General features: G+C 28.0%; 1 long non-coding RNA gene across 1 annotated transcript in view; it reads right to left on the bottom strand.

Moving 5' to 3' along the window:
- LOC129967388 (uncharacterized) overlaps positions 1-23,964 on the bottom strand; it is a 157,493-nt gene that overhangs the window by 96,045 nt on the left and 37,484 nt on the right. The window contains exon 2 of the long non-coding RNA XR_008784365.1: positions 10,046-10,140. This is a non-coding gene — a long non-coding RNA (uncharacterized LOC129967388). The remainder of the gene's footprint in view (positions 1-10,045; positions 10,141-23,964) is intronic.

The following is a 23,964-nucleotide window of genomic DNA, read 5'->3' on the forward strand; positions in this document are numbered from 1 at the left end:
TATTTAATTATTAAAATTTTAACGAACATTAAGATTGGCGAACCGGCTGGTCGCCAAAGGCGGCTAGTAAAGTAATAAAACACAATCATCGTAGCTGTATAAAATTGGTTCAACTTAATTAATCAATTACTAAGCTTGTCTAAAATTATACTGAGGTTGCATAACTGAATTTCCCGAGAGTAACACCATTTATATTCCCAAAGGAGGCGAAAACACAGAATGGAGTTAATGAGAATGCAATTCTGAGAATTGCACAAATTTGAACGACATTTTAGCGCCATTACTTAATTAGTTCAAAACATTTGAAATGCCCCGGAGACTGTATGGAAGCATGTCATCAAATAAACGCTTTCGTGGCCAGAGGGAAGGTAAATTGTTGCCACTTTCTCAGTCTAAATTATAACACTATAGTAAACCTGTCATGTGCATAGATAATTATTACAGTTAAATACATTGTTCGATTATCTCTGTAAATCGATACCAGCAGAGGAATGTTTATATACGCGAGTAAATTTGTGCATAGGTTGTCCCAAAATTAGGCTTATTATCTTCTAGCAAGAGTAAGGAGTTTTTAACTACTAAAATTCGGAAAATCAATATATTTTTATAGAATAAATATCACATAAAATGTGCTGAAAAAATAATATTGCTAAACTTTTAATAATGCCATTCATAGTATCTAACTAAACAAATAAACATGTAAATCATTTTAAATCCACAAATATATAAACGATTTGATATGAAAGTAAATTTTAAAACTCCTTTACATTGACTTTTTGACTGATAAAAATTAAGTAAATTGTAATATAAATAATGAAATCATTACGAATTTTTTTAGTTCTATAAAAGAAAAACGACTCATTTCATAACCTGTTAGAATATTATACACATTGTGAGCACTTTTATTAAAATGGCATCTACTTAAATAAAGGAAAAAATTCGTAAGTTTAATTACACAATTAATTGTCTTATATTGCCTCTAGAAAATCGGATGTTTTCAAAGTGTCGCATAAACAAATTTACAAACTCTTAAAAAGATTAAGGTATATCTATATAAATCAAACGATGTTGGGTTGTTAATGGCAATTACATTCGGTAGAGTGCAAAACAAAAACAACAAATTAAATTAGTTTACTGAATTGAATATATGGTTTATTAATAAGTTAAAAATTTCAGGACCAAACTGCAAATAAAAAGTACAACCTCATTAAAATGGTCATGTGATTTCTTATGCTTGGATGTAGACAATAAATCTTCAATGCAAAGGGGGGTGAGGGGTCTCCTTCTTAAAAACAATCTCCAATGTCTCAGATTGTTGCGAATGTCCTCAGTAACTGCTGTCATGCGCACAAACAAGTTCTCTTATCTGTCAAAGTGTATTTAATAAACAAATGATATGTAATATTCATATGGCTTCAGAAAATGTAATCAAAATTGTTCCACAGTTAGAGCAGATCGAATATACAAGACGATCGTGCTTGATCTGCCATTGGCCGAATGCGGCATCTAAATTATTACAAACAAGATGGCCAAAAATGCTGTGGACGCCATTGTGCTAGAGCCTTGATGAAGTTCTCATAGCTGCTGAAATATATTTGTCTCCCAAAAAATGCTGTAACACTTCCTCCAGGAAGATCAAGTGTCAAAGGAAGAGGTAAGCAATATGATCCGATGAAATGATCCCAATAATACCGGACTCACATGTTTATGACAGTTCATTTGATAAGTCATTATATTCCTACCGCATTAGTGTGCGAAATGAAGATTCTCTGCGAGAATGCGTGGATACTTTGTGCTTGTGCAATGTCATCTACCACATTTGGAAAAATTTTCAGGCCTAGCACTGTTGTGTAGCTACGATTCTTAAATCTGCATTTTACTTCTTTGTTAATCTGGCTATTAGATAATCGATATGCTTTCTGAATGTCACCGAATACCTCGAAAATCGAAAACAATTTTATACCGTTTTGTTTGATCTGATAAATATTTTCTCATGTTAATTACCCGAATCAATTATTATTATTTTCTTTTAGATCGTAAAATGTTTCATCAATAGGACCGACTTATGTGCTACGTTATACAGCGTTGAATGATCTTTAGCGTCTCCAACAGAATTCGGAATATCATCTTAAATGTGAACTGACCGAAAAGAAATATCTTTGATTTAAGGTAAGATGTACAATTTGCTTTGTTAAACATGTCATCAGAGCTTTGAATATTCTTTTATTATGCTTACTTCTTTGTTTGTTTGTTTTTGCACAAGAGGATGCAAACTAGTCATCTGTAAGACAGAATCAGGATAAAAATGGCAGTGCTGGAAGTTGATTAGTTATAAATTACCGAAAACATAAAAAAAAGTATTTTTTAATTCATTTATTCAAATTCAAGATACTCGTGTTAGTTTAAATTTCTTAAGATCATAAAAAATGTTCTTTGCATGAGGATATAATGATAATTCTTATAATAAAGGGTCAGAAATTGAATGTATTTGTGGTATTTCTAAATTGAGAATTTACAAAAATGTTGTATAGGTTAACACTTATTTAATTACAATATCTTATGGATAAGTACAATGGGCAACAAAATTTAATTATTTCAAGCGGTAACTTACCGCATATGGAAATTCATAAAATTTCAGTTATAACCCCACAAATCAAAAATTAAATGCTTCTTAAGAGAAATTTCGTTTATTGCCATTATACTGTGCAATTTATCAGTTGGCATACTTTTCATGAATCAGGAGGTAAACATTGCCATAATCTTAAGTCTAAAAACTGAATATGAGTTTAAATGAAATACTGGATTATTTTAGCAGATTTTATCTAGATATAGAAAACTAAAAGAAAATAATGATTGTTATACATAAGAAATAAATATATACATAAAGAAACGTCTGCTGTAATTTTTTGAGCAATAATTCTTATTACAGTATTGCATCTCATATTCATATATATTTATCGAAATCATAAATTCTCTTATAATAAAGAAGAATTTATTATTGTAATTATTCATTTTACGCATATGTCAAATGTACGTAAAATGCACAAAGGCATCAAGAAAACTCTCCAGGCTTCCAAAAAGTTGAATTTAAATTCCATTATTTCAAATTACGAAAAACATTCAAATTTATTTTTCCTCAAATGTTGTTAAATTAATTGCTTGAAAAAGGTATTTTCAATTATGCTGATGTGAGAGCAATATTCAAAAAATGCTTTTATGCTCGGACGAGAATTATATTTGTAACAGGGAAATATTATCGAATGCAGCCACATAACCTGTATTCGAGTAAATTAAAAATAGCATATTCTTTAGCCACTTAACGCATTGATTTAAATTTGATCTAAGGTTTGGACACGAACTGAACACCCGTCTGAGCATAATTATGGGTTATTCCTTCATTCAATTATAAAGATAGAAACGAAATTCGGTGACTTTCATTTTATTAGATTTTATAAAAATAAGAAATATTTAAAAAAAATATTGCTTTATATATAAATTGTTGAAATATTTCTTATATATGTGTATGTAATGATATTTTAAAATCTAAATCTTAGTCAATTCCCAAATTTTTATCTTAATTTAGCTCATATTTTTATCCTAAAATATTTTATTATTTCCTCATCCAATTCCCACATTTTATTAAACTATTTTTACATGCTTTTTAGAAAACTGCTGACTTCTGTTGAAACGTGAGAAAATGCTGAAGAGATAAAAATCCCGAATGGTTAAAACATTCCTTTAAAGATACCTAAGATTCCCTTTCCTAAGTCGACACGTAGCGAAGATATCCCTATCAAAATCTCATATTAAAATCACTGAAGGGAAACATTTCTGCCTTTTTTACTCTTGTATCGCGATGTAGACTGCCGCATCTTTTATTATCAATTATTTCCTGTACAAATTAATCCTCCTGAGATGAAATAAATTGAAGTTAAAATACCTAAAGTTTCTTCTCTTCGGCCATGCAACTACTAAAATATGTTTACATATATAAAATAAAAATATTTTTAATGTCGAAAATTTTTATCAGACCGTTCAATTATTACATTAAACTTAGAAAATTGCAAAAAAAAAAAAAATTCACAATGCAAATCATTTGCAAACAACCAGCTCATCCACAACTAGAATAATAATAATTTAAATCATGTAAATAAATATATAAACGAAATTTTTTTAATTGCATTTTTATCCTTTCATCTGAAAAGAATGTACTTATCCACCGATGCGGACTTGAAATTAAAGCATTTGCTGCTGTTTCTGATGTCAAAGAATAAGGTCCACATATCATATTGAAATAGTTAACTTGTATTTCAGAAACATATAAGTTGTATCCTAGTAATGAGAGGTGTGCGGCGATTCTCTAGGATAACTAGAGATAAAATGTTGCTACTTACTAGAGAGCAAAGCTAAGTAAATCATTTCGCCTTTCTTCCACTGAGAATGGATGGGCGTAATAAAGATATGCCAGCTGTTCTGGGTTTATTTTTTTATTTATTTCTCAGAAAGAATTTCGACAGAAAACGAGAAAAATTAAAAAGGAAATTGATATATAAATAACACAGGCTAATTGACTTGATTTATTGTAAGAATGATAAATCTGAACGTTAGACAAGATTATTAATATTTTTATCATGTGAGAACAGGATGCTGTTTTAGTTTGGTGTTTTCGAAGCCTCAAAATACGTAGGTAGAAAATAAAGGGCGTAGATTGTAAGAAGTTATCGCCCGCAGAAGCACAAAAAAGAAAACAGGAATCATCGCGAAACAGCGAGGAGAGTTATCGAAAAGTATATAATATATACATTTTAATTTTCCTTTTTCAACATTTCTAGCAGGCTAAAAAAGTTATGGAGCTCGGACGGTTTCGAGAGGAGGGGGGGGGGGGAAGGGAAAAAAAAAAACATCATTTCTTTAAAAGTAAACGATTGCGCAATACAAAAGTCACGGGATCATTTCAAACCAGTTCAAATCATATTTTAGCAAAAAAAAAAAAAAAAAAAAAAATCTTTTATAGAGAAATTGTTTTGGAGTTCAGACGATTTTAAGATGGAAAAATATATATATATAATCGTTTTCAAAATATCAACGCATGCGTAATCTTATAGTCACGTCATTGTTTAAGCTGGTTTTTCACAAAAAAAGAATTATGGCCTCGAGAAAAAATTTTGGAACTCGACTGATTTTGAGATGATTGAAAACCATCGCTTTTCTAAATGCTGATGATTGCGAAATATGAGTCATGTGAAAACATAAGGTGGTTTTTCTGTCGGATTGATACCAAAAGATTTTTTTAAAAAAATAACGTTCTAACATGATAACTTAAAATTTGCGAAAGCTGATTTCATTTTTTTATATATTTTATCTAATTACTGGCATACGAATTATTGCAAAAGACGTAAACCATTAGCTCGAAATCTCTATGTTTCAGACCTTTTGGAGTCAGAAAAACAAATTTTTGGAATTTATGTCTATATGTCGTTCTGTCGCTAATCGATGGAGCATTGAAAAGTAGTTTTTACATTTTAAACATTTCACTAAGCTGTCTCAAAATGGCTCTAAAAATTTGTGAGCATCCTCTATTTTCGAGGAATTATTTAAAAAATAAGAATGGACTACAATTGTCTTTACAACAATGACCTGGAGTATGTTTTTACATACGAGTAAATATCCTCTTGTTAAAAAGGAATATAAGAAGTGTGATACATCTATTGAGCAATTCATAATAGTTTTAACGAACCATTTACACAAAATAAGAAGAAGCTGAGTTATAAGGCGAAATAAATGAAATTTTTCTTTCATTTATATTGTATATCTTAGAGTAACTAATATAAACTTTTAGGTTAAGATTGAATATCAGAAATTTTACTTTTTACCATGGTTCTCATGATAGAATACCCGGAAAATCTGTACAGACCTCTAATAGGGTGTGTATCTGTATATGTGCTTGAGAGAGAGAGAGATTCTCATGTTATCTTGTGAGTATGCTAACTAGAATAATTTAAATCGGCAAAGAATATATTGTAGAGAGAATAAAATTAATTCACAGATGCTTAAAGGAGCCATCCAGTTAAAAGAGGAAGAAATAGTTGAAGTTTGAAATATCATTTACCTTCTAATTCAATTTTGTTTGGAAAAATGTATTAATATCAGCATTCCTTAGAAGTTGAACTTAGTTTGATTTAATTATATTAACTCTACGGTTTAAAGCAACGCTAAGGCTATTCTGAGACAGACCTCGTAGTTTCGAACCACGATCAGAGGACGAGGTCGACACCTGAACTTATATTCCCTTCATCACACTAGCTAAAGTACATTTGGCCTCGATGGATTTAACGTGCATCAGACTCACTTACATGACGCGTTTTTTTATGTAAAAAAATAATGAAAAATAATTAGTTTTAGAATCAGAAACTTCACATTTTATTTATAATTTTTCATGCTGGATTGTAGCAAAGATCAACCAGCTGAGGACAACATTTTCTATTATGTAACCTTGCATTTTATCCCAAACTGACCAGGAAATGTTTATGGTAAAAGACTTGACAAAAAGGTAGATGAAAAAATTTGCAATCATTGAGAAGTTTACAAAGTCGTAGTTCCATCTCGCAATTCATTATATTCTTCTCCCTTCACGAAACTATTGTATGATTTTTTTCTATTATTTTCTAATAATATATATTTTTTTTAATTTTGTATTTAGTAAAATATTTTTCCTGGTAGTGGATCACTATTTGTTTCAATCCCATTTTAAGATGAGTTTTGATTTGAGTGTTTATGGGCATTACGCATTGAGGAACTTCAAGGGAGCAAAGGTTAATGAGAGAGATAATTGCAAGGTGGAGGGCGAAAAAAAGTAAAAAAAAATAATTATAAAATCGCATTATGCTAAATTGTGGCAAAGGTTAAGGAGCTGAGGTCTGGTGATTTATATTATTTTCACTTCAGTTGATGGTTATTGCTAACGTTTTCTTCGAGCATTGTTTTTATTTTGCATTTGGCACTGTATTCCTTTCTGTCAGTTAATTGGTGCTTATTCCATACACCTTTTAATAATTAATTTTGATTTGATTGTCCATGAAATTAATGGGCAGAGAAGATCCCATTGCATATAAACAAAACTTCTAAAGTTAGGATATAATTACACCTAAAGTATAGTACAAATAATAGTTTTATTATTTCTTAAACACTCCTCCAATGTGCATTAGATTTTCTACTACAACTTTCGTTCGTTAGTCTGAGATTATCATATCTGATAAAAATTACTAACAACTTAACAACCCGTCTAGACTAGAATATATTCTAATCTTCTTAGACGAAAAAGATAAAAATTCACGTTTTAATATTCTAGTAAATGCTGTAAGAAAAATTAAAATTCTTAATTAAGCCTAATCCCTTTCGCATAAGATTGAAATGTTTTGAATTCTTCAGCTTCTCGTTTTCAGAAAATTGGCTCATATCCATCGGAACACCAAGATGGATATTATTCCTTACAAAGGGAATTCATCAGCGATAAGACAATAGCTTCCCTCCGTTTAGGGAAATTGCATAGGGATATTATTGCATACCTGAATATTTCCGTTTTAACTGGCAGTATTCTTATTTAGAAATACGAAAGCCCAAGTGCATTCAGATCAGGATCTTGGAAAGAAGAGGGGAATTATTCATCTGTAATCTAGAGTAGAAAAGGAAAATTTTGCAGAATTGTTTTCAGTCGCTAATCGAAAATCCGGGGAAAAGGAGGAATTTGCTAAGAGTTAGACGAAGAATGCGAACAAATTAAAGATAACTGGAAGAACTTTAATTGCGATAGTTAGGTATTCAAGGTAAAACAAGATCAAAGTTTCCGAAACTGCGAGATATTGTATTTTCAAACGATGGCATATGGCATCTACGAGAATCTACAATCGTTTCAGATTACTGATTTTCTTTTAGGAATGCTACCAATAAGAATTGTCATACAAGATTCACAGTTCAATGTTTCGAATCAAATGAAGGTCAAGGGTGCCCCCAAATTAACGCAAGATTTAAATTTGCAAACATTCTTGCATTAAAGTATTGGAATCCCTTTAAAAAAACCATTTGACAACTCATAATTTAGGGTTAGTAAAAATGGAATGTTACACAATAGAACAGTGTTTTAACGCAAGATTTGAGTTAAATAAAAAGAAACAGTATTTTTCTTTAAATTTTTATATTTTCATTGAACCTTAAAGTACATAGGGTAGAATTATGTATGGAAGAGTTATGCAGACGTCAAAAGAAAATAATAGGTATTCGTGGTATGAAATAGATCTCACCACTTGCAGAAATAATTCCTTTCGCCGTTATAATGTTACGTTGTAATTTAATTACAATTAAGCGATCTCTGTCGCGCAGCCTGTTTGCGCATCCTCATTCAGTGACAAATTCAGGCAATTTCAGTTCTGATTCTAAGTGCTCTTTTAATAAGATGGATAATTATTTGTTCAGCACATTTTTTAGCATGTTAATGATTTATTTTAGGTATTTTTTTTTTATTTTAGTATCCTTGTTATTGTGAATGTTTTTTTTATCTCTTAACGATTCAAAACTGCCCGACAATCATGTTTAATATTATAAAGCAGAAGGTGGATATTTGAAATATTCCAAAAATTAAACGAATGTAATTAAACATATATGGGAACCTAACCAATTATATTCGATAAAGTATTAATATTATATTAATATTTTATGATTTGTTGAATTTATACCTTTTACAAACTTATTTCTTTGTCACCTAATAAATTAACACTCTTTTATCAATCTGCTTGTGGCTTTCCCTCAGTCTAGCGCCCTTAGCCTACACACCCCTCTCCAAATTTCCTCTCAAATACAGCGTGAGGTGTTTCTTCCATCACAAAATATCGAATTTGACGGGAGGCAGAAGTCACATAACCGCAGATCTTTTAGTAAAAGTGTATTTTGAACCTGGAACTTTCCGCACCACTACGCCACCGGTCCGTTTGTTAAATTAGATATGCAAAATGAAAATCTCTTTTAAATCAAATCTGAAACTGACTTATTTCATTTTGTTCGAAAATGATAAATATAAAAAAAATAGCAGTAGAATAAAAAAAACCTATTTTGTCTATTTTTTTTAAATCATTTTTTTAAAAAAATTTTCAAAGAATGCTTTGTTTTCGCAAACCTTAAGTTAAATTTTACTTTGAGGTTTTATTTCAATTAGGACATTTCTAGTCCCATTACGAAATATTAACTTTGAAGTATGACATTAATAATCATGAGAAAAAATAAATATTCCTTGGAAAAAAGACGGTGGAGGGAAACCACAGGTATTTTTAATTAGTATGATTAGTCGATATATTTAATGTAAATAAATATATCGACATAATAATAATAATGATAAATTTAATAAATTTATCTTAATTATTATTATGATGATGAATTTAATGTGCAACCTATATATATATATATATATATATAGGTTCTGTAAATATTACAAGAAAGTGCTTTTGGTGAATTCATTTGTGGGGGTGGGGGTCCCACCACATGTCCAAAATGAATATTTATTTAAAACAAAAATAATACATATCTAAAAATGTTTTTGAATATCATCTTACTTTGTCCTAACAAATAGTAAAATTAGTTTAATAAATCAGTTATTCCAAAGCTAGACATACAATCCCCCTAATTATTTATTAAATACCTTTAATTAATTTTTCTTCAGAAGGAAAAACTTTTGGCTCCAAAACAGAACAGCAATGATATCAGAAATAACACATATTATTTTAACAGAAGATAAGAATATAATGAACAATTTTATTCGTAATATCTTAATCCTGAAATACAGTTTAATAAAACAAAATATAATTAATAAAAAACATTGTATTGATATATTTTGGTTTACTTTTATTTACCTACTCAGAAAAATTAAAGAAGCTTTTAACCCTCTTTAAAAAAAAAGTCTCAAAATCTAAAACTTCTTAAAATTTATTAACTTTCTTTAAAAATTAAGAAATGTTTATTAGCAAAAAAAAAAAAAAAAATTTGAAAAATTTTGACTTACCTTTATTTTCTTCTACAAAAAAATGTAAAGCTTTGGCTTCGATTGGATCAACCATTGCCTTCTCTATGTAACGATTTTTGCTATCGTCCAGTTTCCTAAAAAGATGTAAATACAATTTACAAATACATATAATACTAGTATGGTTGTATGTAGTAACACTTTAACAAATCAATCAAATACTAATTATCTTTCTTTTTTTCAGTCGACGATTATTGTAACACAGAATTTACAGGTAAGATGCTGACTTGAAATTTAAAAAAATAACTCCACCTACAAAATATTTTTACCAATCTATAATATAATTTTCCTTTTAGAGAGTTCCCTAGAAAAAAGATTTACAGATATTTTCAACGGGTACTGAATTGTTGCCAGGCCAATAACTCCCAACCACAGCAACTTGGTGACGAATTCGGTAACTTTGGCGAAGAAAATGAAGGTTCAACATATACATGTATTTAGAGAGATGATATCTCTATTATGAGTGGAAAATCAATAATTCTACAAGAAAATTCTATACTTTGTCACAGTGACTATATAAGTGGAAGAATTCATATGAGCATTAATTATCGCATTGCAGTGTTGACCGCAGAACGATCTTTCCAGTAGTTTTATTCTGAGCACTGTTCTGTTGTGATGAGAAATCTGTTGTTTGTTCTGATATTATCTGCAGTCTTCTTTGTGTACGTCTCTATTGTGTTTTTGCAACCTGTGTTTCATGTTTTTTATGATAAACGTTGTTTCACTTCGTCGAACTTTCTGTTTGCTGATCAGAAATATTGATCGCTTCCTGTTCAAGTTTCACTTCCTGTTCCTGATCAAGCAAAATGTGCACTTCCATAGCAATATTATGCAATAGCTATTCAAAGTTTTCAACAGCTATATTAAATACCAGCTTTTAATGGTAAGCGCATTTTGAAAATTAAAAAATTGTTCGTGTAAATGTTTTCATTTTTGTTTTCTCTTCTGGAGCAAATGCAAATGCAAAAAAAAAAAATCATATTTACGCATAAGCTTGTATGTAAACACTATTCATTTTTTTTTACCGTAAAACAAATTAAACTGCGTATAAGATGAGCCTCAATTTGTCTTTCAATACGTTTAGAATAAATGTATTCCATTCCGGTATTCTTATTTTTCTATTATTTCAAATAGAAAATTTCAAATAAAACATTTTTTGTCTGTCAATTCAACATTTTAACTAAAAATTCTTCCAAAAATATAAGTGCCCAAAAATGTCAAACTCATAGAGGTGTTTTTGCTTTGTTCCAATCATTGATATATTTAATTTAAAGAATACAAGTATTTATAAACAATAAATTTAAATTACACCGCAGCAGTACTTAATAAATACAATAAATAAGTACATCATTGCTCCAATCTTTGTAAAATAAGTATTTCATTTCGAACTCTTTAAAAAATAAGCAATTCTTCGTTCTCTGTTAGCTAAGTAATTTTCACCCCTTTATAAAAGTGATGAATGCATTCAGAATCGAATTACCACCATTTGCTTTTATACGACTAAGAAACCATTAAAACAATTAAATTAATTATAAAATTCATTGCTACATCATCAAATTCTATTACTGTATCTTTCCTATAAATTTTGTTGCTAGTTATAGTATTAACTATTCTAGTGAAATATAATAAATTATCAAAATTCTATAAATATCAAATTCCATAAAATAATTTGACTGGTAAAGTTAAATTTAATTAATTAATTTTTTTTATATTTATAAAAGTAACGTTTATATTGGCTGCAAAATAATACTAAAGCAGTAATGCTATTACTTATCTTAAGTAAATTATTAAAAATATATTAGTGACAGGGATTCCAATTAAACATTTCGTTTTAATCATATCAGACTTCAAAAAAAGTTATATTAAACTCAATGTATCATTCAAAATTATTTTTCTTGTCAATTTCTTCTGATATCTGCATATTTCAATAAAATTATCACAAGTATTCAATTCTGGACATCTTATTATGACAATAACTCAATAATATTTTTAAAACCACGAAAGCAAGTAAATAAGTATAGTTTTAGCTTTATTTGATAAGATTTTAAATTGCTGTGAAGATAATAATTAATTGCTTTATCTCTTGATTATTGGTTCTCAATAAATTGTTCATTAATTAAAATATCTGAAACTACCTAATAAATTTAAAATATATATATATTTCTGTCAAAAGAAGTAACATCATTTTGAATAATGAATCGTAATGGGCTCAGAAGAGGATTTTTTTATCAATAAAAAGATGTTTCCCTGTGAAAACAGTCATTAATCTGATTTTTAACTTCCTAGGTAGTTAATTTGGAATCATATCACTCGGTTACAGAACAAGCCAAATAAACTGCAGAAGCAGAATATTTAGTATAAATGTATGTATTACTTCTTTTATCGAAGAACGTGCTATATAAATATTTTAACTATTTAAAAACATTGCTCCAAAGTATGACACGATTAATCTGAAAGTATTTGAAAGAAGAAAAATATTTTCATGTCGAAATTAGCAACTGATAAACTAAGGTCTTTATTAATTACTTCCCGGAAAGACAACTTGATATCGGTGGAAATATTTTTTAACTTGCACCGAACACCAATACGAAGTTCTGATACGTTTAAAATAAATTAAATGTAGTAGAAAAGGGTGGTTTGTACTAAAAACCCTTCAAATATTGTAATATCTTACCAGATGAAATTATTAATTTCAGATTTTTTCCATAGATGGCGCACTAAAAACTGCATAAACATTCTTATATTGAGAGGGTATAAGCGGAAATCTCATGGAAGGGAACGAATGTGTATTCCCAATAAGTTCCTTAATAGATTAAGAAAGTAAAACAGCAAAATTTCAGTTCAAAACATAAAACTACTGAATTTTAGGTGGAAATTGATTAAGTTAAATCAAATACACAATAAAGAAATGAAGACTTTAATTTAGTAAAATTTTTTTCTACATTTGCATACAAATGTGTTTCATTTGAAGCCATTGTGGCAAATCTTAGCAATATACTGGACTGTGAAAAATAAAAGGCCAGGTGGACTTAAATGAAGTCACCATGCTAAAAGGCTAAAATTAATGTCTGAGGCTTGTGACAGTATCATATACTTCTTTATAATCTTAGAACAAAATTTCCCCAGGAGTCACAAAATGGCAAAAATTTAAATGTAGATACCATCAGATAAATTTCTTATCTGATGGAGTCAATATTTCATAAGAATAAAAATTTAAATCAGCACAACAATTGTAATAAAGTGTGTCCCAAACAAAACGCAAGATTTCAATTTGCCACCATTCGTGCAGTAAAGTATTTAGAACCGAATTAAAAAAAACTATTTCACAGCAGCTAGTTTAGGGTTAGTAAAAATGGAGCGTTATTCAATAGAACAGCTTGTTTTCATTGTTTAACAATATTTCAAAATAATGAAATTCTAGCGGCAACAGTTCAAACAAGTCAAATGTCTATGCCAACAAGTCCACAAGCACGCGTGCTTTGAAGGAGGACATGCAGCCAAATTTATCCAAAAGGGTCTTGAAAAATTTCGACGAAAGAGTGCTTATGTGCCAGTTAAGCTGTGAAGGCCATTTGCCTTATGCATTATTCCATTAATAACCCTATCCTGTGTACTTTAAAATTCAATAAAAATATAACAATTTAGAGAAACGAAACTTTTTTATTTAATTCAAATCTTATGTTGACATGTTTTCCTATTGTGCAACACTCCATTTTTATTAACCCTAAGCTATCAAAGGGCTTTTTAATAGGGTTGCCAACACTTTATTGCATGAATGGTGGCAAACACTAGTCTTGCGTTAATTTTGGGACAGTCGTTATAACAAGAGGTTTAATCTGGACTGTTTAAAAGTATTGCTTTTAAATGTAATAAATCAATAAAAGATATTTTCGTGACTATTGCAGAATATTTTTTCGATAAAATCCTATTACACTTCGTATCCAAAAAGTATTATATTAATCGGAACAACCATTTTGTTTAACATTCCCTGTAAGTGGAAGATTAAATACTATTAAATACTAATTTCAAGACTATTTCTCACGTAAATCACAAAAAATACGTGAAATATCCAAACAACTTTTTATTTAAATAACCCTTTGAAGTATTACGAACTCTTGTTGAATATTCATTTCCTAAATTTCATGTTAAAGATTCTTTTCTAAACACGTTAGAAGAATAAATGCATATACAAAAGGAAAATTAGGATTAAGTAAGCAGGTGAGAAAAAAAATTGTTGATAATTTCTAGAAAACAGTCTGTCACTTTCTCACAACAAACCCACCAATTAGAATAAAGCAAACGATAGTGATAATAATTTACGTTTTACAAAAGAACAGTGAAAGCGGCTTTTTAAATTATAATTTTATACTTTATTCTCCAACTGCGTTAAAAGTAAGTACACGCACTTGGAACTAATGGGTTTAGTTGAGCATCTTTATCTAATGAGTTGGATCCTCCTACTCAGTGGACTATTATTTCGGAATCACAGAGCCTTTATCTGTGTAACGAGCTGTGCGAGCTACTTATTTCCCGAAATTTCAGATGAAATGGAACTATTTTCTTGAGAGTGAGATTAGGGAAATCATTTCTCTCTTCTGTTATTCTGAGTAAATGAATGTTATATTGATATGCCTGCCTTTTTAATTTCTCGTATATGAAATATATAGAAGAAGAATTGTAATTGTCCAATAATTCGAACTCGAGATTTTAATATATATATATATATATATATATATATATATATATATATATATATATATATATATATATATATATATATATATATATATATATATATAAGCATATAAGTCTTAAAACAGAAGGCAGATTTTAAGATATTGAAGTGACTTTCGATTTCTTGATGTCTTTTTATTTTATCCAGGAGAAGGACGCATTATTTACAAGCAAGAGCGAAGAACACACAACAAAGAACAACTCAAAGCAGATTCATTCATTCTTCTTTTCAGAAAAGAGAAGAATGAAGGCCAACTGAACATTTTATCCCTAATCTCATATAACATGATATTTCCGCCACTTGCTGATTCAATCCACGTGTTGATCTTGACAAGGGCAACGGAGGGATCATTTACACTCGGCACGCGGAACTGATAGCGCATCATTTTTACAAAGCTTCAATCAATTTAATTAAGCAGACTGAATTAGGATAAAAAAAATTAGGAAATTAATTAGTATTAAGTTAAATTTTAAAATATCATTACATATTTTATGTGTGTGTGTGTGTGTAATGTAAACGCACTGTCTGAAATAATCGAATTTCGGTATGTTATCTTGTAATTATAACTGTAGTTTTGTATCAAATTTGCAATCAATCCTTTCTGAAAAAGACCTCCAAGTATATATTCACACGATAATTCAATCAAAATGCCAAATTCATATATTTCGTAAATTTCATTCTCCAATGACATGTAAAATATTCGCAGACTTGCTTAAAGTCTCTAATTTTATTAGGACAAAGAGCATGAGACATTTGTTGAGGATTATGTCTAAATATTTCAGGGAGATTATTTTCGGTGGTCTTCTAGTTGTGCGGAAATACATCGAAGAATAAAGGTATACAAATAACTCTCTTGAATATAAAACGAGTTCTTCTTAATTTGTAATTATAGAAAATAAAAACACCAAAATTTTACTTAGAAACATCTTAGAGAAGTTTTTGCCTTTTATTTGACTATGAAATCGAAATAAAGGTATGATATTTACACATTAAAATATTGAAGGACATTTTCTGATCAATTACAAAAATAAACATAAAAGTTCAAAAGCATTATAAGATATCATCTTATAAGTTAACAGAAAAGAACTTTTATATTTAAAATTCGATTTCCTTAGCATTTAAGTAAAAATATGGTAATATCCTATAGAAATTGTAAAAGATGAATGAGCTTTTAATTTCCACTTAAAGATCATAATAATATATAATTTTTCTACTATTCAGAACAAAAACATACGTATCCGATATCGATAGAAAGAATCATTTACAAAGAAAGAAAAAAAAAGTAGAAGAAAATATAGAAAGCAGAATTTTATCAATAATTAAACACAGTAATTATAATATATATATATATATATATAACAGTGTGGAAATATTTGGAAAGCTAAAAGAACAAAAATTCTAAACCTACTACAGACTCATTTTAATTTAAAATTCCACATTGAACAATCTCAGTAAAAACAAAGCATAACCAAAGTATTTTTTAATTAATTTAGACTATATAAAAACGGTAGAACTTGTATTCAACAACCACATGGAATTTTTATTACAACTATGCTATGATGGACTGTTTAAGAATTTTTGTATTGCTATTCATAAGTTCACGTCAATTAAAACTTTTGAGTTCTCATTGCATATAACCATAATACACTGAATTCTCAAACATTCCAAATGTGAAATTTCTATTATCATTTTTTCAAATATTTGCACTGGAAAAAAGAAGGAAGATCCGGAAGTAATGATCTACGTATTATTTTAATTAAAAATACGATTATAAACTTTCATTCCATAAATCAAAACAATAATCTTTATTCTTATAAATAAAAGCATTTTAAAAAATCGTTTTCATATTCATAAAAAAATTTGTTTTCATTAAGAACGAAGGAAAAAGTATTTTTCTACAACACAAACTTTTGACTATTCATTATAACAAGATTAATTTTAAATCTATATGAAGACAATGCATTTGAAATCATTTTTATTTTCATACCTAAACCAAAACTTTTTAGAGCGAGAATTAATCTTTTGTCTTCACATTAATCCTTTCTTGATTAGTAACCACAAATTCAATTACAGGTGGTAAGTTTAAAACTTTTTTGGGATTATTTTAAAGCGAAAAAAGTCACAAAAAAGTTGAAACTGTCTTCTCCTTTTTGATAAAATACTGATAGCAAATAAATATAATCCTGCTATTTTCCTATTCCACTTTGAAATGTAACATAGAAATCTTTTGAGTAAAAAAAGTATGCTGTTTAAAAGAGATATTTCGTTCCTTACAAAAATAGTTTTTTTTTTATCACAAGTTTTCAAATCTATAATAACATTATTAGAATTTTCACCATTGGGATTTGAAAAAGAAAATTCCAATAGGTACTGCTATATAGAACGAAAAATTTAATTGGGAAGGACAGCTTCATTTTATTCAGTGGCAACGAAATTTAACTTAATAAGAGGGAGACAAATTTCTTTTAATTTAAGAACCAAATTCCTAATGCGGATTCATTATATTTCACCATAATTATTTTAATATTAAACTCGAGAATTTTGGAAAAATAGCATCTTTGAAGTTTGTCATATCTTCGACACAAATTTTTAAAAATAATTAATACATGCAACCATACATCATTATTTTAGTTTATTACCTGGAAAGTAAATCTTTTACGGACGTCATAATTTGAATACAAAATAACGTTTAATCCATAAATCTTTCAAGAACACTAAGAACTTTTTAACTGGGTTAATACGACATACCAGAACAGGAAATATTATTTAAGTAGGCTTTTTTTTTTTTAATTAAGAAGTTAATGTAAAGAAGAAATGTCATCATATTATCTTGTAATCTAGAATTGTTTTAAATAATTTTATTTTAAAGAAATGTAATATCTTTTGTAATTTTGATCCATATCATCTGGAAATATTATAAACGTAATGCAAATAAATAGAAGCGTAACATGTATTTTCTTCGTAAAATGAACCCGATTTTTTTTTTTTTTTTTTTTTTTTTTTTAGGAAATTATTAATATGAAAATTTTGAAAGAATGAATAAATATATTATTCTCATTTGGAATTGATTTGTGAAATTAAAATCATTTTTATTGATGGCAGTATAAATATAAATTATCTTTACTTATCAAATTCGTTTTCAAGAAATAAATCTTTTACACTTCAACTAATTATGTGCGTTCCAATATGATCATTTCGTTAGTTTTATTTCATAAAAATCATTAATATTAAGAAGGAATAAAATAGAAATTCATAAAGAAATTATATTTCTTTATTACATAAATTAATATATCACAAGTCATTCAAAAAGAATCATGCGTGTGATTTCTGATATAATATTTCACTGAGATGATGAATACTCTGAACTTATTTTCATTGAAATTTCAATCAGCATATATAAACTTCCACCGCTGTCTGTAATACTGAGTGGAGTTGAAATATTCCCTTTCTATTTTGTCTACTGCATTATTTGATATAAACCTCAAATTCTGTAATGCCATCTAGCAACTGAGACACGTTGGGTTTTTTTAATGTTTAAATTGACTTATTTATCGGTGTGCGAATAAACCTAAGCGCCAATAAATAGCAAAGATTAATGAGCTGAGGTCTGCATTTTTCATTATTTATATTTATTCTCTTTATTCTTCCTTCAGTGACCAACTTAAAAGTGACTTCTAATATTTTCTTTCCGTATTTTTTTTTATTTCGTATTCAGATTGTATTTCTTTTTGTTAGAAGATCACTATTTATTTCATTTCGATTTTGAATAGTTTTTGGTTAGATTGTTTGCGAATATTATGAATAGAGAAAATCCCATTACGAGGAACAAATATTATTATATATTTACATACAAAATGCATTACAAATAATAATTCTTAAGCGTTCTAACAATATGCCTGAGATTTCCTACTCATCCATTAGTTAATCTATGACAATCAGATCTGAGACACAGTTAACAAGATAATCGCTAGTCTAGACGGTCACATCTTATAGCTAATCTAATAAAAGCACTTAAGTATTTTCTATTGTTTCAAGTTAATATGATCGAGCTGTTATATTTCAATATAATAGCATCCTTATTTATCTGTGCACGTGATAGACTAATTCCAATACAGCAATTTCTTTCTAACAGAGTTACGACTTCTAGACACGAAAGCATTTATTTGATGAAATTTTTCGAGTCAACCATAAAGGAATTTTAAAATTTTAAATTAATTAAGAAAGGTTGTTTAAAGGGCTTTAAATTTGTCAAATCATTAAAGTTGAATTCTCAATAACTGCATTTCGAGTTTCGGCGCCTCATTCTGATGGCATGCAATGACTCTTGAAAAATAAAATTTCACAAACTTCAAATACAAAACAAAATACCTTTAGTCGCTTTTAATAATGGATTTATCTTTACAATTATATATAGCAGGGATAAAATGAAATTTGAACATTTTAAATAAATTTAGTAAAAATAGTTTTAAGCCGCGAGAATGATCGTTTTAAAAATTTCCCCGATAGCTTCAAATGTAGGTGTTATCATCCAGCTTTTAGCACAAAAATTGAAGATCCATAAACGACGAAACAAATCAGATTGTTATTTTATTGTATACGATATATATAAGTACTCCAACTGTCAAAAAATTTCAATTTAAGATTTTGACGAGCATTTTTGTAATTATGTTTGGAATTTCAAATTTTAAAATATGAAGAACAATTTTAGCCAAACAGAAGAAATAATTTCTATCTCCATACACCAAGTTTTGAAGTTTTGAAGAAGTCTATCAAGTTTTGAAGGAAATCCATTCAAAGGATATCTATCTGTCCGAGTACAGTGAATTCAAAAACTACAAAGCATAAAGAGGTAGATAGAAGAAATTCGATATACAGGTTTATAATCTAAACTTTATTTGAAATGAAATTGTGAGCCAAATTTTACAAGAGGGCGCATATATGTAAACGCAAAAACATAAATAAATAAACTTTGTTATGAAATCATTCTACTATAATTCTACGTCAAATTTGTTTTTATTTAGTTGAAATAAAGACATCCAAAATCCATATTCGATATTTAAGTAATTGGCTAATACCACATTTCTGCGATTAATTACAAAAAAACTACCAAAGATGACATATTATATTCAAATTAGAGATCAATATGTCATAAATATTAAACTCCAATACCATACAATAGACACACCAGTTTTCTTTGCTACTAGGCACGTAACTCATATTGAGGGAAAATAAAGATCTGAGCACTCATAGCATTCATGGCCTTGACCAAGGACCATAATTTTCAGCAGAAAGAGGGAGCATCTTTATTCGAGAGTACGCAAGAAGGTGTTAGAGAAACTGATTAGCTCCTTGGACCTACACATGAACGTTTTGCATTTTGTGATATAGAAAAGAAAACGACATACGCAATTTTAAGTCTTATTGTATATGATTCAAATCAAAATTTCAGTTACAATTTTACTCACTGTTAATTTTACAAATACTTCATACCAAAATTCATTTAATTAAATCACTATTTTTATCGATTATAATGCTTATATACATGCGAATATGCTGACAGTTTATGGATATTTTTTTTCGAAATTTGATACGTGTATACTGTTTTTATTATATTACAGGATACAAATTACAGCAATTACATTACAGCAAGAAACAACTGCATTTAAAAATGGACCATTTTAAAAAATTTCATAATTATTTAAAAATATTAATAACTTACTTCTGAAATCAAAACTTAACTGTTTGAAACATAAATTTATAAAATAATAACATAACCCTATTTTGTGTAGAAATAATGAACGTAGAAAAATAAACCGAGTTTTCATACTTTTGACCATCGACAGCAGCAGAAAAACCCAAAATGAAATATTTCCAACAACAATGGAAGCGATCTCAATTTCATTGCAAGATATATTTCAACACAAGATTGAATTTGATTATTGTTATAAAATTTACTGAAAGGTATTTTTGAAAACTAATTAAAGTTAGACAAAAAAAAAAGTACGACTACATTAATACGAATGAAAAAGTAATTTTTTTTAATCCTAAGATGATGTAAAAATCCTTTTTAGGCTATATTTTCCAAATTTATGGCAGGAAAAGAACCAAATTTCCTTTCACTTTTAAATAGAAAATATTTATAAAATATCTCTTCATTGACATATTCTGGTCCCCCAAAGCTTATTCATGACAAATTTAGTATATCTGATCTATAGGACTTCATCAGACAAACACATACATACATACATGCACATTCTACAATATTATTAGTAGATATGTATTCAATTTATTCCAAATAATGATGTATAAATAAATTAGTATTCACTATTTATAATATTTTAATTATTTCTTAAATAAAAAGGCATAATTATTTAATTAATAAATAATTGTATGATATTTCAAGTTATATTTCAATGATTTTATCAATAAATTTGCAATCTGTTGAAACAATCCAATCTAAATCAGTTTTATTTCCAAAAATAAATGATACAATTCTTCGAATGGTTCTATTTAGAGGTTAAAAATTAATTATTTTGAAATTTAAATTAATAAAAAAAAACCACTTAGCAAAATACAATTTACATAAATGAAGATTATGTTTTTAACTTGAGAAAAAATATTTACAGGTGATTATAAATGGAATAATATCACCTGTAAATATTTACTAAAAATGATTTTCAGGAATAAGTAATAAATGAAAAAATTATCTTGAAATCTAAACTAAATTAAACTTTTTAATTCGATTCTGTCGCATCCCGGGAGTATTTCTTTCTTCAAGTAACAAAGTTTTATATATAGAAATATTTAAATATAAACATCAACTCAGAATGTACTCAATACTTTCTACTAAGCGTCTATTCAATACTTTTTTATGTGTTTGATTTTGAATTGAACGAAAAAAAGATGATTTTTTTTTTCTGGGATACAAAGTACGCCTATTCTTTTCATTTGTTTCAAATCATCAATTTTTATTTTCACATATTTTAAGTGTACAAAGAAAAAATATTTAATTGTCAAAAAATTTGATATTTAATTTCCACGTTTCAGACATTTTTAAACATGAAAAACGCATTTTTGGAATTTTATCTGTTTTTATGTCTGGCTGTGAACATGATACCTCATAAACGCTTGGAACTAGATGTATAAAACTTGTCAAATACACCAAATTTGTGAAATAAAATATTAAATGAAATTCTTTCATAAGAAATCATTCTGGTTAACCGGCCGAGATGGAAAAACCATACCTACAAAACATAAAAAGCTAGATGAATAAAGTTTGGCGCACATATTTCAAATCTAAAATATAGATATGTATCAAATTTTAAATCAATCAGTGAGTAATGTCCGTCTGTCGTTCTGTACTTTTCCATGTATTTAAACGCGGTAACTCCAAAACCCAGGATTTAAATAAGCAAAATTCGGTACTTTAAAATAGTTCACTATAATTATAGTTTTTCTTTTTCAATCAAATGGCAAAAAGGCGTCCAAAATGGATATTTGGTTTCTTTTACAATGCCACGTAGCCCAAAACGCTCATGAATAAAAAAATCTGAAAATAAAAATCTGAGCACTTGTGGCATTCAGTGCCTTGCTTGAAGTACACAATTTTAAACAGGATGGAGGAAATAAAACACTTTTATTCGCAAGTATGCAAAGATATTTCAAAACTATTCTTACGCCGGTTAATTTTATAAAATAGCCTAGTCTAATTTAAATTTATGAATAAAAATCCATTTTTCGCTATCACAGGTTTTTCAAAAATGTCATTATGAATTTTGAAAGAAATATTAATCGTATTCAGTCTCAGATATTAAAAAGACGATTCTTCTTTCTTTTCATACTTTCGATTTTATGCTTTCGACGAAAAATTTTAACTGCCTACAAAAAATTAAATTCTTAATAGGCACCCAATTTATGGAACAAAAAAATATGCGACGTGACTAGAACCCATTAAAATAAACGAAAACCACTCAAATGCTAATGAGAGGGCAATTTCATATTCATTTCTTAATTTTAATCCCATGACACTTAATGATTTCCAAAAGCCTCTATTTATTAATAACATTTTTTTTGTTCCAATTCATATCTTTCATTTCAATTTAAATAAAATGCTATGAATATGAAAATCTCAATTAATATACGCGATTTCATTTTACAAATTCAAATAAGATTTTTGAAATCCAGTGAATTACAATAAATAAGTCACAACCTTCCATTAAAATTTCCATTTCCAATGCTTTCAAAACATTTCGAAACTCATTAAACTTTTAAAAGTTTTACTTTCAACTAGGATTTTCTTCTGAATAGGTAATAGAATTTCTTCACATTTGGAAGTTAGGCTGTTAGTAGAATTATAAAAGTTCGAAGAAAAAGTTCAGGAATATTTTTTTAAACTCTTCAGAGAAGGGGATTATATTTTGAAAAATTTATTTCTTCAGATGTTCCTATATTTTTCAGATTTTTAATATGCATGAAAATATTTATTTTCATCTTTCTAAAAAAATCTATAAGTAAATGCCATTATCAGAAAAATAGATTTTAATAGTGCTCCGCTGAAAGATTTAGAAATTTATTAATTGGTTGACCGTTATGTAATGTTTAATTTGCATTTTATTCTCATGTTTTGCATTAATTGTTTGTTTTTTTAAAAAATATCCTACATTTTTTCTTGTATTAAACTTCCATGGAACTATTCCATATTCAAAAGACATGAAAAGATAATTTTTGCATCATGTTTTTATATCAATAAACTACTATGCGCTTAAGAATTTTGTTAAAAAGCTGTTCATTTTTATCGGAATTTACTAGCAACCTTTGATGACCATTTAGTTCCCTGAAATCAATGGTTGCTGAAATTCTGACTTAAATATTTTCTTCAGTTTGTTCAAAAGGACCTTTTCGACCATATTTTTGAACCTCAAATTTTAAAATTAAATTAATTTTTTAAAAATATAAATATATTTTAATTTTAAAAAAAAATATAAAACTATACAGTTTTAAAAGCATTGCATTGTTTTGTTATTTATACTACGCATGTCTTCAATTTTATGCTATTACCTCTATATATCAATTAGATCACAGAAAAAAAGCAATAATGTTTAAAAATGGGAGCACTTTAAAAATTGTTTGTCATTATTTGATTCAGAAGTGTCTAAAGAAGTCCAGA

The sequence above is a fragment of the Argiope bruennichi genome, chromosome 1 (genome assembly GCF_947563725.1).
Source record: "Argiope bruennichi chromosome 1, qqArgBrue1.1, whole genome shotgun sequence".
NCBI lineage: Eukaryota > Metazoa > Arthropoda > Arachnida > Araneae > Araneidae > Argiope > Argiope bruennichi.